This window comes from Augochlora pura, chromosome 7 (genome assembly GCF_028453695.1).
Source record: "Augochlora pura isolate Apur16 chromosome 7, APUR_v2.2.1, whole genome shotgun sequence".
Lineage (NCBI taxonomy): Eukaryota > Metazoa > Arthropoda > Insecta > Hymenoptera > Halictidae > Augochlora > Augochlora pura.
In genome coordinates, this window is record NC_135778.1 from 25,585,978 (window position 1) to 25,599,941 (window position 13,964).

Consider the following 13,964-nt stretch of genomic DNA (forward strand, 5'->3'; position numbering starts at 1 on the left):
ATCCTTCAAAATCCTTTCCAAAGATAAAATTGTGTAAGCATTTAACGGACGAGATACGTAAATCCACTTTGACTTTCAACGACCGAATAGAGAAAACAGCCCCTCTCTCAAGCAGTAAAAAAATCTGCAGACAATTCTGTAAACAGATATCGCGGAAAGTTCAAGCATAATTGTTCAGATTTCAGATTCATCAGCAGTATATTTACGGCGACCGTTGGCAGCGGATTGCGACGCGGAAAAATCAGTTAACCGTCGGGATCGGAACGGCACGGTGTATACTGCATTAAAATTGCAGCCGAGTCGCGTTAAAGCCAACATTGCATTAAAATCGCGAGCATTCGCTCGATTAGTGTCCCTCCCGTTTTCATAATCGAGTGTCCAGACAATTTCGTCTTGGGCTCGGTTTTTACCGTCCGCTTGTCAAACCGCCCTTGAAAGAAATTGTTCAAACGACTCGCTGAAATAACTCGCAAAAACTCGAGCGTCGCGCGAATGTCAGAAAATTTCGCGCGCCCGGATTTCCAAAGGCTTCGCGCCCCGGCCAGTTGTAATATGCAAATTTGATCAGGTAAACGGATTGAAACCTTCTACGTTATGATCCAGACGCGCAACAATAATTGGTTTACATCAGAGACAAATTTTCTTCTTTCTTGCTGTCTGCCATTACCGTTGCTCGATTTTATTCGCGATACGTTACCTTCGCAGTGAAATATATGCAACGGTGGCATCATTGCTCGAGATTCTTGGTATCTCTACGTCAAAAAAAAAAAGGAAAAAAAGAAAAAAGAAAATTACTGCGAATGTTCCCGAAGGTAGAAATTCGATGAATTTTTTTTTCTCCGATCGAAAGCTGGAAAATCGAGTGTATTATTCTCGGAACGTGTTCCAGATAAAATGCAGCTCAATATTGAGCTTCAGAATGAAATAATAACGTTTACGATATCTCGATGAAATCACAGCACTCGTAACGGACATATAAAATTCTTATTATTACTATTATTATTGCTATATGGCAAATATTAAGATATTCAATTAATTCAACTGATAAATATTTGTGATGAAATATGCTTCAAATCATTGCATCTACGGTAAGTATAAATGATTTATTATCATTTTCGTTATTATTACAGTGAAAATATTGGGAGAGTTGAATTAGTTGTACTGATAAATATTGTTAGTACAATGTAATATATTTTATCGGGTCTTCGAAATTATTTTATTGCTAACTGTTACCTGAATTTATTAAATACTTTATATTTTCAAGTTATTGTAGGTTTGATAAGAAAGAAATTAATTTGTAAGAATTTATGTATAGAATTTAATGTATCATTTAAGTGTTATTAGCAATTGAAGTATTACTATTATTACATTGCAAACATTGAGATTACATATGTATAATACTGTTTATAAATATTTTTACTAAAATGCAACAAGGTTTCTTATTGAGTTGTTATTTTATTTTACTGTTATCTAATTGTTACTTGGACTTGTTCAATATTTTACATATATTCAAGTTATCGGAGAAGAAAAATATTATTATAACCTTAATAAGAGAGACATGCTTGCCAGGGGTTACTAATTTTAACAATTACACCGTTTCATAATAATCACAGATTTTACAATATAAATTTTATTTCTATTATTATTATTATTTTGATTGAAACGCAACACGGGTTTTTCACGCGTTTGAATGTAATGCAGTTTAAATATGTCATTTTTGTATATGAGTTATATAAACATTGATAAAAATATCATCAGTGATTCTTGTTCCACTACCGCCAGGTCTCAAAAACAAATCAACATGAAATACGGTAACATGAAATCACAATAAATATAAAACAAATAAAGTAGCAACAGTGCCAAATATTGTCCTCATTTATTGTATTACTAAAATAAAGTAAAAAATATGTTTTCATTTTATCGTGTTCTCATGGCTTATATCAAAAAGTCTGTAAATACAATCCTTATACACATATTAGTGCAATATAAAACAGTTCTTTTTTCTGTTTCCTATTGCAGTGATGCAAAATGCAGTGTACATAAAGAACATTAGGAATTATATTAAAATCTAATAAATCATGATAAAATATACGTATATGTGTAGTATCATTTTTGTAAATTATGAATAATTTGTATATATTTTTATATATCTGTATTATCTTTAGATCGTAAGATTTGTTTTGTATTTTATTGCAGTGTATGTTTCAAGTATTTTATTGTAGTTCTCTATTTTTAAATATTTTATATACATAACATACAGTACAATAAAATATTATAAAAATCTTAAGATGTAGAAACGATATAGCCATATCAAAATATTTTAAAATATTAGAAAATATAATATGATACGGTTAGGAATAATATGAAAATAATACAAAATACAATAAAATGAAGTGAAACATAATAAAATATAATAAAATGCAATAAAATGAGAAAAACTATATCAAAGTAGAAAAAACACATGAAAATAGTGCAAAATTGGTGAAAATCCATTAAAGCAAAAATCAACGTACGTATTCAGTGTTTGCGACCGGGAAAGTAAATTCGAAATATGAAAATGGAAAAACTCACCCCCGCGGAGTGGCACTGAAATCGATCTATCGTGAGGATCTTGTATCGGAGGTGGTGTAACGGTGAATGCAACAAGATCTGATAAAATCACGTGTCACAAGAAAAATCGGCCTCGTTGCGATCAAGAGTTTCTGGATCGAGCCGCGATCTCGCGCACTCGCGGAAATCGAACTGACGGCGAGGCGCACGCTTGTTCCGGAAGCGGTTCAGGGGAGGAGCGTGCACGTACTCGCGCCACGAAGGCCCGCGCACCACTGCCAGAGGGACTCGACTCGCCTCGACTCGTGTCGTCTCGTGTCGTCAGCACGCGTTACTTTCGGGAAACTCTCGCTCTACCCTCGGATGGTGGGAAAACTCGGCTGCGCGGAAGGGGAAAAGCCATAGAGCGAGGGGGCGGAGGGTGTTTTCCGCGATCGCAGACCTTTGGCCGCCGGCGAGTTCCGCGATCACGTCCTACGATCGTGCGGATATTTTGGAACGACGTAACTTCGAACCGAATCGGTATACCGCCCTGAAAAAATTTGATAATCGCCTGCGGACGTTAGCGAAGACATCTGTGAAATTTCAAACCCATACGTTTTCGATTTTGGTTTTAAACAATACCGAAATGGCGGCTCGTTTTTGCGAAACTGCGAGCTTTGTGTCGCTAAATTTCACAGTAACGTGTTTCGATTATTCGCTGCATAACTCCCGGTCACAGTCAGTGTCTCTCCGTCAAAATATTTGACAATGGCCTCCGGACATTGTCGAACGCATCCGCGGTATTTAAAAACCGATGCGTTCTATATTTTCGTTTTAAAACATTCCGAAACGTCGCCGTGCTTCTCTGACCATGTGCTTCGTGCAACAGAATTTCGAGATTCGATTATCCTTTGTATCACTTCGAATAAAAGTGATTTTTCATTTTCAGTAATTTGACAACATCTTCGCAAATATTGTACATAAAATTTCAAACCGATAAGTTTGTATTTCTGCTTTAACAAATTCCGAAATGTTGTCTTGTTTCTCAAACTACGAGTTTTGTGTACAACTTTGGTAATTGAGTTTTGACTACTCATTGTTCAAGAGAAATTGTAAAAGATGATCCTGTTTACTCAACCTACAACTTCCATACAACAGTTCGACAATTAATTTCGACTATTTGTCGTAAACAATTCGAAGAGATTTTCTCCCTCAAAAAATGTCACAACATTGCCGAAATATTAATGAATATATTCGTAAAGTTCGAAACTAATATATTATCTTACCTGATTTTGTTTACAAAAATTCCGAATTGTCGCCTCTGTTTTTAGACTGTACGTCTTGTGAAAAAGAACGTCGATAATGATCGCTAATTATTTGTTGTATAATTTCAGACAGAATCAGTGTTTCTCCATGAAAAAAATTTGGCAATGTTCACCAGACATTGCTAAACGAACACACAATATTTAAAATCGATATGTTCCCTAGTTTCACGTACGAATATTCCGAATTGTCGCCATGTTTCTCAAAATACAACTTTTGTAAAAAAAATGTAATAACTATCCTGCTCGAATTGAGATGAACATATGTTTCTTGTTGTTGTATAACAAGATCCGCAATGTCCCGTGATCTTCGAATAAACGTCGTACATGTAATTCTTGTAATTTCTATAAACATTCTGGTACGTTTCAGGGAAAATTGAGTGGCTTCTGTAACGGAGGCTTATTACTCGCGCGCAGTATTTTCGGAACGTACAAAGAATTTGTTCCACGACACCGTTTCTGTCCCATTATTTTTCCTGTTGGCGAAACATATACTTCCCGTCCGGAGAGAATGAATCATTTTTATGGCAGTCGCGAAACCCGTCCGTTTCATCTTACGACCTCTCCTTTCAAGTAAAAGTTACACAGAGAGACGGAGCTAATTACCTTTGCCGTTTCTGTTTTTGTTTGTGCCACACGTTTTCGCGGATTTCCCTCCCCGCGAGATTCCCATTGTCGACGGTGCCATAGAATATTGCTAGGCGTTTGTTTAGCCCTCCGTTTCATCGGTGAAACGACGACAAATTATTACGGTTGAACGTGGAAAAATTAATGAAAAGACGGAACTTTCGGATAATATTAAACGACGGTTCAGCGGATTCGCACAGTCGAGTGCAATAATGTCTTCCAGGTCAAAGAAACTTAACGCTCCGAAAGCGGTTCAGTTGTTCCCTTGAGACTCTCGGATCTAAACTACACATAGATCCCACGGCTTTGCTCACTATTAATAATAATTCGCGAGAACTGGTGCAATCAATATTCTTCTCGATAATACGTGCGAGTAATTGTTACGGTTGCTGCGACTTCTAACGGAATCGGTATTTTTCAATGAAAAAATTCGACGATATCTTTCGAACACTGATAAATAAACACAACAAGTCTTGAGACGTTACGGCTGTCGCTTATATTTACGAAAACTTCTGAAAGATATTTCTATCGTTGATTTACGATTTCTTAACAATACCACGTTATTAATGACTTTTGTTTGTTGTAATAACCTCGAATAGAACCGGTACTTTTCCACTAAAAAGTTCAACAATATCTTTTGGATACTCTTAAAAAGATCCGCAAAGTTTGAAGGCAACAAGTTCGCTAATTTTGTTTAACAAAATTTTAAAAGTTGCTCTTGTTTCTCAACTTACAAGTTTCGTGCAAAAGAAATTCAGTAATTGATATAAATTATATACTGCAATAACTTCGATCCGAATAGGTATTTTCGCGTTAAAAAAAATTCGACCATACCTTTCATACTCCAGCCAATAAACTAACAAAATTGCACGAGAATATCTTCATCGCATCCACTTAAAACTGCACGAAGCAGTAATGTTTATTTATTGCCATAACTTTGAACGCCGTCCGTAATACCACGCGAAAAAAAATGCTATATCTCGAAAACACCGAAAAACAAACCTGTAGAGTCTCGATCCAATGTGTTCGTTGGATTTGTTTGAAATAATTCTGTAAGATGCTATCGAGAAATAGAATATTAGGAAAATTGCGAAGAAGAAGAAGAGTCGAGCGAGGATGAAAAGAATAACGTTGGACACATGGTTCGATTCAATTTCAATGAGAAGGGGGTTGGCTCAATGGCGAAGAGAAAGAAAAATAAAGGGCGCCGCAGCAGCTAGTCAGGGTTACAACGAAGGTTCACCGAAACTGCGAGCCACTCCATTCGCCAGGTCGAGTACGGTCTACGGGAAAGTGTATCGCGGTTGCGCTTTTCATTGCTGAAGAAAACTGCGCACCCCTTTCACTCTTCAGAGGGTTGCGCGCCCTCGCTTTTGTTTCACGCCGACGTTCCTCGAACGTTGATGCCACGTCCACCCGACGTTCGAGTCTTGACCTACAGATTTTCTGATTTTCTCGCCTCGCTGAATTCTGTTCCGTCGATTCGACGTACTCCCGACGCGAATTTTCATCCACGGAGAATTTGCGGATGAGAGTCGACGGTAGTCTGCAGCCGCTGATCAAGTTGAAGACGGCCGCGAACGGTAAAAATAAAAAGAATTAGAGAATTAGAAAAAATTAGAAAATGAGAAACAATGATAATTATTAAGAGAATAGTTTTAAAATATGGTGATGGTAATTATAGTCATAGATTTCGAAATTTCAACATGTGCTATTTTTCTTATTAACATTTTGTATTTTTCCTTTGTTAAAAATGTTTAGCATTAGCTTATGAGATATGCAAGAAAATTTGTATACCAACGCAGATCTAATGCAACCCAAACGCAGACCTAGCCTAGACTTACCCTGTATTTAAAAAATTCTAAAGATTTGCGAACGTTGTATAGTTGACTCTACATTTGATGCATTTAAATAAGCGAAATACAAAATTGTTCGAACTTGTCACAGTCATGAATCAAAAGCATTTAAAAAGCACTTAAGTTTCTATCTTGTATAAACATCTACAGTCTCGTTAAAAATATCGTTCTGAATTAAGTCTGATTGAATTCTACGGTTTCCTTCGCAAATATCTCAGAAACCAACGGAGCTCGATATTTTTTACACAGAAAAAAAGTTGCTCGAAACGTTACTCTAAATATGGTATTTACAATTCGCAAAAATTGAGAAAGTACTTTTTCGTAAACAATTAACAAATCAACTACGAAGATCCAACGTAGTTCATCAAATTAAGCGCGACGATAAAATACCGAATAAAGTCAATAAAATAGAAATGGACGAGCAGAAGTTCTAAAATAATGTTATCGATGGAATCAAACCGACCCGAAATATTTTCCAGGCTTTCCGAACGAGCCCTACAATTTGTCACGCTGTAGTCGACGTCGGCAGGTCGATGAAATTTGCATTCAGTCCTCGGTCCGCTGGCAAACTCGGTCAAAGGAAGATTTTTTAAAAAAATCCGTCCGGAACGGGATATTTTCGGACGCCGCTCCGAACGTCAATCGTATCTTCGTTTCTAAGAATGCATTCTTGTACGGCTCCGCTCGGGCGTCAAAGAGCCGATAAACGTCGTCAGAAAGGAGTCTAATAAATATCGACACACATGACAAAACCCTTTCTCGTTCGCGACGCATCCTCCCGTCTTCTTTCCCCGGCTTTGGCTTGTCTGCTTGCCCCGAACCAATCGGAATCGACTCCATTTTCATTTACGGCTCGCCCCGCGTTCCCCGGGGAACGGGAATTCCGACGTGAAACTTGACTCCTTCTAGCCGTAAATACTTGATTTCTTCATCTCGATGCACTTTGCTCGCGCTTGCTTCATGCAGCCGTTCTCACGGATACAGAAGCTCCGCGCGATCCGCGCAGTCAATTACCTATCAAAATTTCAGTGCTCCTGAGAAATCTCGCGAAATTCCATTAACCTCGTTGCGCTCCAGACGACTTTTCCAAGCATTTCGCTTGTTTTGTTTTCATTGTCATCGCGGCGGAGTTTTTACAACGGTCCGACGTCCGCGTGAAAGAACATCGGCGACCACTGATTTGTTTAATAACTTCGAGTCCAAGTTTTCACATTTAAAAATTGCACAATGTCTTTCATGCACCGATAAACAATTTTTGAACGTTATCTTGTTTCAACGATTTTTGTGTAAAAGAACTTCGACAATGACGTGTAAGTATTTGTTGTAACAACTTCAAACAGAGGTGGTACTTTTGCAATGAAAAAATCTACGATGTCCCTCGAACAATGGTGAACAATTCGATAAAATTTTAAGCCGATATATTTGTTACATTTGTTTAAATAAATTCTGAAATATCACACGGTTCCACAGCTTGCGATCTTCGTAGTAAGGAACATAAATAATACCTTCCAACTGTTTACTGTAACAATTTCGAACAGGGTTGAAATTTTTGTATTAACAAATTCGATCCATTACAATTATTACCGTTTTTTGAAACGATTCCGGATGATCGCTCTGTTTTATAACGCATCGCCGTCGTTATCACGTCGCCTCGAATCACGATTAAAAATTCGCGACGAAATTCTACGGTATCTGTGAACAAGGAAACTGGAGCTATTAAACGCCACACGATCCCCCAATTACCGGGCAATTGTTCGACGAACGAGATAAAAGCCCACGACTTATCGATTCATATTTCGGACACGGCTCGTCGGCAGAGAACTCATGGTTGCCGGCCACGTACCGAGCCGCCGCGCCGACGGAATTTTAAACGGGCAACGATCCACCCTCGCGACGCTTCATTAACCGAGACTTTATGAAGGGATGATTAGTTTCCGAATTCTTTCTCCATTCCATCGCAGAACGGAGCAGAAACTTTCTTTCGCGACGACACGATTTTTCTGTTTCTCGCGACGATTAATTAGCATACCTTTTTTAATCGAATTTTCTGTGAAACATCATCGTAACCATTTCACAGTAATAATAACAGTAATAGTAACAGTAATATCAACAGAATTTTAGTATAAAATATTTGGATATACAAGATCATGGGTCCACTCAGACCCAATCCTGGAGCTTCGCGTGAACACCCAATCGCCCACTGTTAACAAGCATGTCGAATTTGAAATGAATTTAATCAACGTTTCTCTTTAAACAAATTTCTAAACATTAGCTTCTAGCAAGAGCGTCGTAACAGGGAGACCCGTTAACGAACTTGTCAGAAATTGCCGCGCGATTAAAAGCCCGGGAAACGGGGGAGGAAACTGGGTTAGGCGAACTATTAAAAGACACGCCCGACATTTGTACCGGTTTCATATTTTTATTCTATCCCGGCCTGCCCGATAATCTTTCCCACGGACCGGGAAACCTGATCGTTCATCATCCCGCCGCGAGATCCACTGTTTCACCTCCCTCCGATTTTCTAATAATCTATGCGATATTCTACGAACTGTTGCCGTTATCTCCTTCGCCGAACTCGAGACTGAACGTCTCTGGAAGCTGCTGTCGAAGCTAATGGCTATTATTCTTCCGAAATTATGGAGCAGCTGAGAATGTCACCAAGCAGGATTATGTTCGAGAACTTTTGTTTGTGTGTAACATTCTGTTCCATTGTCTTCTAAAAGTATGTAAAGTGTCTAACACTGTTAGATGATTCACATAACTTGATGATGGTGTTTGAGATCTTTGCTTTTGTTTGAATACATAGTTCACCGTGTTTGATTTTGTTTGACTTCGTTTGCTTTTATATATGATTTTGTTTGGTTTTGTTCCATTTTTGTTTGATTTCGTTTAACTTTGTTTGCATTTGTGTATGATTTTGTTTGGTATTGTTCCATTTTGTTTGATTTCGTTTGACTTTGTTCGCTTTTGTGTATTATTTTGTTTGGTTTTGTTCCATTTTGTTTGATTTCGTTCGATTTTATTATGATTTTCCTTACGTTGTTCTTATGATTTTGTTTGCTTTTGTCTGTGACTTGTTCGATTCTGTTTGCTTTTGTATAACTTTGTCTGCTCGTGCTTGATTTTATTTAATATTCTTTACCTGTATTCAAATCCAGTTGATGTTTAAGCTTGATCCGTCTCGTTCGCTTTTGTGTTACTTTATACAATTTCGTTTATTTTAGTTTCGTGATATGGGAAATCATTTAGCGGTTTTATTTAATCTTCTTCGTTTCTATACTGTCCATTAAAAAGTGTTAATTACTTATTCGTTTCGTTCGTAATTCAAAATTATTTATTTAAAAGCCACTTGTTAAAACAGAGTAGGAAAATGTTTATATGCCGTAACACGTCTCCAGAGCCATTCCAAAGCCATCTATTTCAGTGATCGTGAGTGCTGGCCAGATATACATATATTCGTAACCTCGAATGACCTAACATACTAATTTCGAGTGATATACGTATATAGGCCTTAAGTAGCCCGATATAGCGACCTCCAGTGATTTAGTGCTGCTTCGACCCTGAGACACCTAACTCCAGCAACCGAGCCGAGTAAACAACACTTACCATTATTAAATCCTGCTAGCTTCTTCCGTCGTCTGTCCAATAAAAAATTCCATTCTATTTAATTCTTCCACGACAATGTCGTCGATTCTAATTAATTTTAGAATATAGAGTCTGACTCGAATAAAACACCAGTGATAATAAATTTCAGAAAAGAAGGGGGACAGAATCGTTGAAAAAAAAATGACAAGTTTTATCGATGGCGGGTAACACAACGAGGATTCAAACGAAAGTGGTCCATTTATTTCGGAATAACGACGAGAAACACGGCTTTCCACTGATATAATCGAAGGGCAACGTTAACAGCACAGGACTCGTTTATTTTCAACCGATCTGGATCGATACACAATCGTACAATTCTTGCTCTCCGATCGGTGATTGCTTTTTTTGTCTGTTTCTTCGTTTTTAATTGTTTTTTTTCTTTCTTTTTTAAATTTCTTCGATTACACACATGTTGGCGATATTTTTTTTCTTTGTGTTTTTTTTTTTCGTTTTGCAATCATATCTTCCTTTTCGATGCCGCATTTGTGTTCATACGAATAAGTAACGCTTACATTGCACTCCATTACAGATTCAATAATATATATCTAATTATATATATATGTTCATATATTTATATAATATAATATATATATATATATATTTTTTTCAAATATATGGCTGTATTTACAGAGGGCAGCTTGCCTATAATAAGTTTTATAGTAACGCCAGGCGAGAACTGAAGCAGTCGGATGGGACGCCATTTTCCCCGTGTTAATTGACCCTAAAAATCGATGCACGTATCTGAGTCACAGTATCCTTTTTTTAACGATTTTACTCGCATTTTTCATTATTTTCGTTTCCGCAACGAAAGTGTAATTTGCTAGACTAAAAATTATTGACATGCCGTGCACACGCTTCTTAACTTGTTCACAAAATACGGAGATGAACGAACACTGTTGCAAATTAATGCAATGAACACAAGTACTCGTTTCAATAAAAACAAGTAAATACTTTATGAAGATTGATTTAATAGTTATTATTATTATTAGATAATTAAGCAGATGCCGGTTTTTGATTGATTAAATGCTTCGTTCAAATGTAAAGAATGAAATGTATGAGAAAAGTATAAAACATGATAAACAATGCAATGAGGTAAAAAATTACTTAACAAACTCATTTCGTGATGTTTAACTAAAATAATGAGACAAGCCCTTGCCCCAATTAAACAAATTTTTTGTTCAGAATTTAAAAATTCCGTTTCACTGCACGTACAAAACGAAGGTTAAGTAAATGCACCGCACGCGACAACGGTATAATATTGTTGAAATAACATTAATCATTTTTAAAATGCGACAAGACACGCGTGAACGTGGATTCGTTAAAATTTAATTTCACGAATGGAAACCAGGTCGGTTGAGTTCCTTTCAACCGTTTGGGTCTCTCGCTTTTAATACATTTTCCGTCAATGGAGTCTTCGCTCCGAATGTTCTCCAATTAATGAATAAAAACTAAGGAGAAACGAACCGTTTGCAACTGAATTTCCCGCGGACGCGCGACCGCTTTAAAAGTGGAGCATCTGCGCGCGGTTTATTCAAACTGGGTAAATCCGTTCCAGTAACTAAAAATTTCACTGTTTTGAGACCGTGAACGTCAACAATTTTACCGTTCATTGTCACCAAAACTTAAAAACTCGAAAGAAATATCGTTGAATATCATACAAATTCGATTTTACAAAAGATAAATTTTATAAATTAAATGAAACTTATTAAATTATTTGAATTAGAGATTCATAACAAAATTATTCACAAATTTAACAGAATTCTTTCGCGTTACTAACTAAACTTATCTTCATTAATACCACGATTCCGTCAATTACTCTCTAAAACACTCCAAACTGAATGACACTAATCCAACAATAATTAATGAAATCATTCGTTACTTGCAATTGTATGTACAATTCGCTATCAAAAAACCCATAATTATTATTTTATTTAGTATTTACAAATTCTAACAGCAACTAGTAATCGCAATTATAATATGTTGTTGATACCGCTATTCTCTAAATAAATTTAGTGCGTGAATTACACTTTATACACAATATTTATAATTATATCGTTATGTTCACGAATGTACACTCTAAAGAAAACGACACTTCAATCAAAAATTTACAAACAGCGTGTTCAGTTCTGAAAATTAGCACATCATAATCGATAATTGTGATAAATTGTTTTGTTTATCAAGCTGACCTTTTCTCCCTTTAACTTGCCCACCGATCTAGCCGCTCGAAGAAAAGCGGGAATCTCCGATAGGAAGTGGCCAGTTGCCAATACCCCCGGAATCCCCCAGATTCCCTAGATCGCCGATCATCCTGGCCGACCTGCTTCAGCCGTCGCGACAAATTCTATTAACATCTCAGGTGCCCGAGCATCGCCGAGCCTTCTGAGGGTCGGTATGAACGTCATTCGAACGAGAACAGGCTCGAAACAGTGAAAAAGTCGACATTTGCCAGACGGGGAATTCCCTGGACTCTGAGATCGGTGGAAACGCGTGGTCGCCACTCTATGGATAATTTGTTCGAACTACTTTAATGAACTCAAACAAAAAAATCATTTGACTGCGAAGCTCACACTAGATAAAACTACGTCATCTAAGCTATTCCTAAAACTAAAACATAAGAAATTAGTTTGAAATAATTCATCGTCTGAAATTAGTACTTTTTATTTTATTCCAAATGAGATGTGCTGCGGTAACACATTATCTAAACCCTAACCTGTAAGAATACTAAAGCGATCTCCAGTGAAAACAACCACCGACTATCTAGTGGTAAACGTTTGTGTCCGGCGGTTTGACAATTTTTGCTCGAACCACGGCTCCCGGGAATCCTGGGTAGGGCGCGGAACACCTGAAATCGAATTTTCCCGATCGTCAGGAGATGTTCATCGATCCGTAGCCGGGAGAAAGCAAAAGAAAAAAAAGATACATAAATTAAATAATGTTCAACCTGTACGACGTTTCGTTAAATACAACACAGATATATATTTCTTTCTTTGTTGCCAGAGCTGCAATTGAACGCATAACATTTATTTGTCACATGAATTGCACGCTTGAACGCTTTAGTCCACGGTGCACTAAAGCCCCGTCCATCCTCGAACGAAATAATATCTCCTCGAAATTGGTTGTTGCAGCGTTCGTTGAAATTTCTGATATTTTTTTCCAAGGTTGGACGCGACTTGATGCGCCGAATGTTCTTGGTTACGAGTCGAGGTGCGCTTGAAACCGTCAACAACAATCATTATCGAGCCGAGCGCGTTCCCCCAAGACAGTTGTTCTTATTTCGTAATAAGTCCCGGAGCTAACTGGCCCAGACGGAAAGGAAAAAAGAAACGCTGGAAAACCGTGTTGGGCCAGCTTTTCCCGGACGCTGCACCGGGGGAATGCGCCGGATCGCTGAAACAATCCTCGTGAGGAACATTGTTGCTGTCCTTTGACCCTTTCGCCACTTAGAGAACCCGCTTTGCCGCTTCAACGAGCGACGACAAAGTTGTTCTCGTTCTCCATCGACCGTGAAACCCCCAAGAAATTAAACCTCGACCACCAGGATGTCTCCATTACCGACGGCCGGTGGCGAAGGGCAACGCGCGGCGCCAAATTCAAACTCCCTAGCAACGGTTTTCTTACAGAGATTATTGATTTTACGTAACTTCCTGCCATGATATCGGTTTAAATTCGTCGCGAGACTATTTCCGCTCGACTACACCCGTCGATATTTCCGGTTACGCTTCCCCATAATCCGAAAGAAATCGGCTCGATGGCACCTTCGCGTAATCAGGCTACAACCGTCATACATATTTATACATGTATACAGGGTGAATCGCCTAATCTCAATCAGCCTCGTCGTGTTCACCCTCAGTGAATCAATCCCGGTGCCTCGTATTGACTTCGACGAACCGGTACGAGCTGGTTCCGCTCGTTCAATCACAACGTTTTCCTGCTTACTGAATATTCATGTGGACTTCGCGTGACACCCGCCAACACATACAGC

General features: G+C 38.0%; 1 protein-coding gene across 2 annotated transcripts in view; it reads right to left on the bottom strand.

The window, feature by feature from the left end:
• Positions 1 to 2,813, bottom strand: part of Stacl (SH3 and cysteine-rich domain-containing protein) — a 120,727-nt gene extending 117,914 nt beyond the window's left edge. For both annotated transcript variants that reach the window (XM_078184969.1, XM_078184968.1), the window contains exon 1: positions 2,572 to 2,813. The gene's annotated coding sequence lies outside the window, so the exon portion shown is untranslated. The remainder of the gene's footprint in view (positions 1 to 2,571) is intronic.
• Positions 2,814 to 13,964: the final 11,151 nt, after the last annotated feature.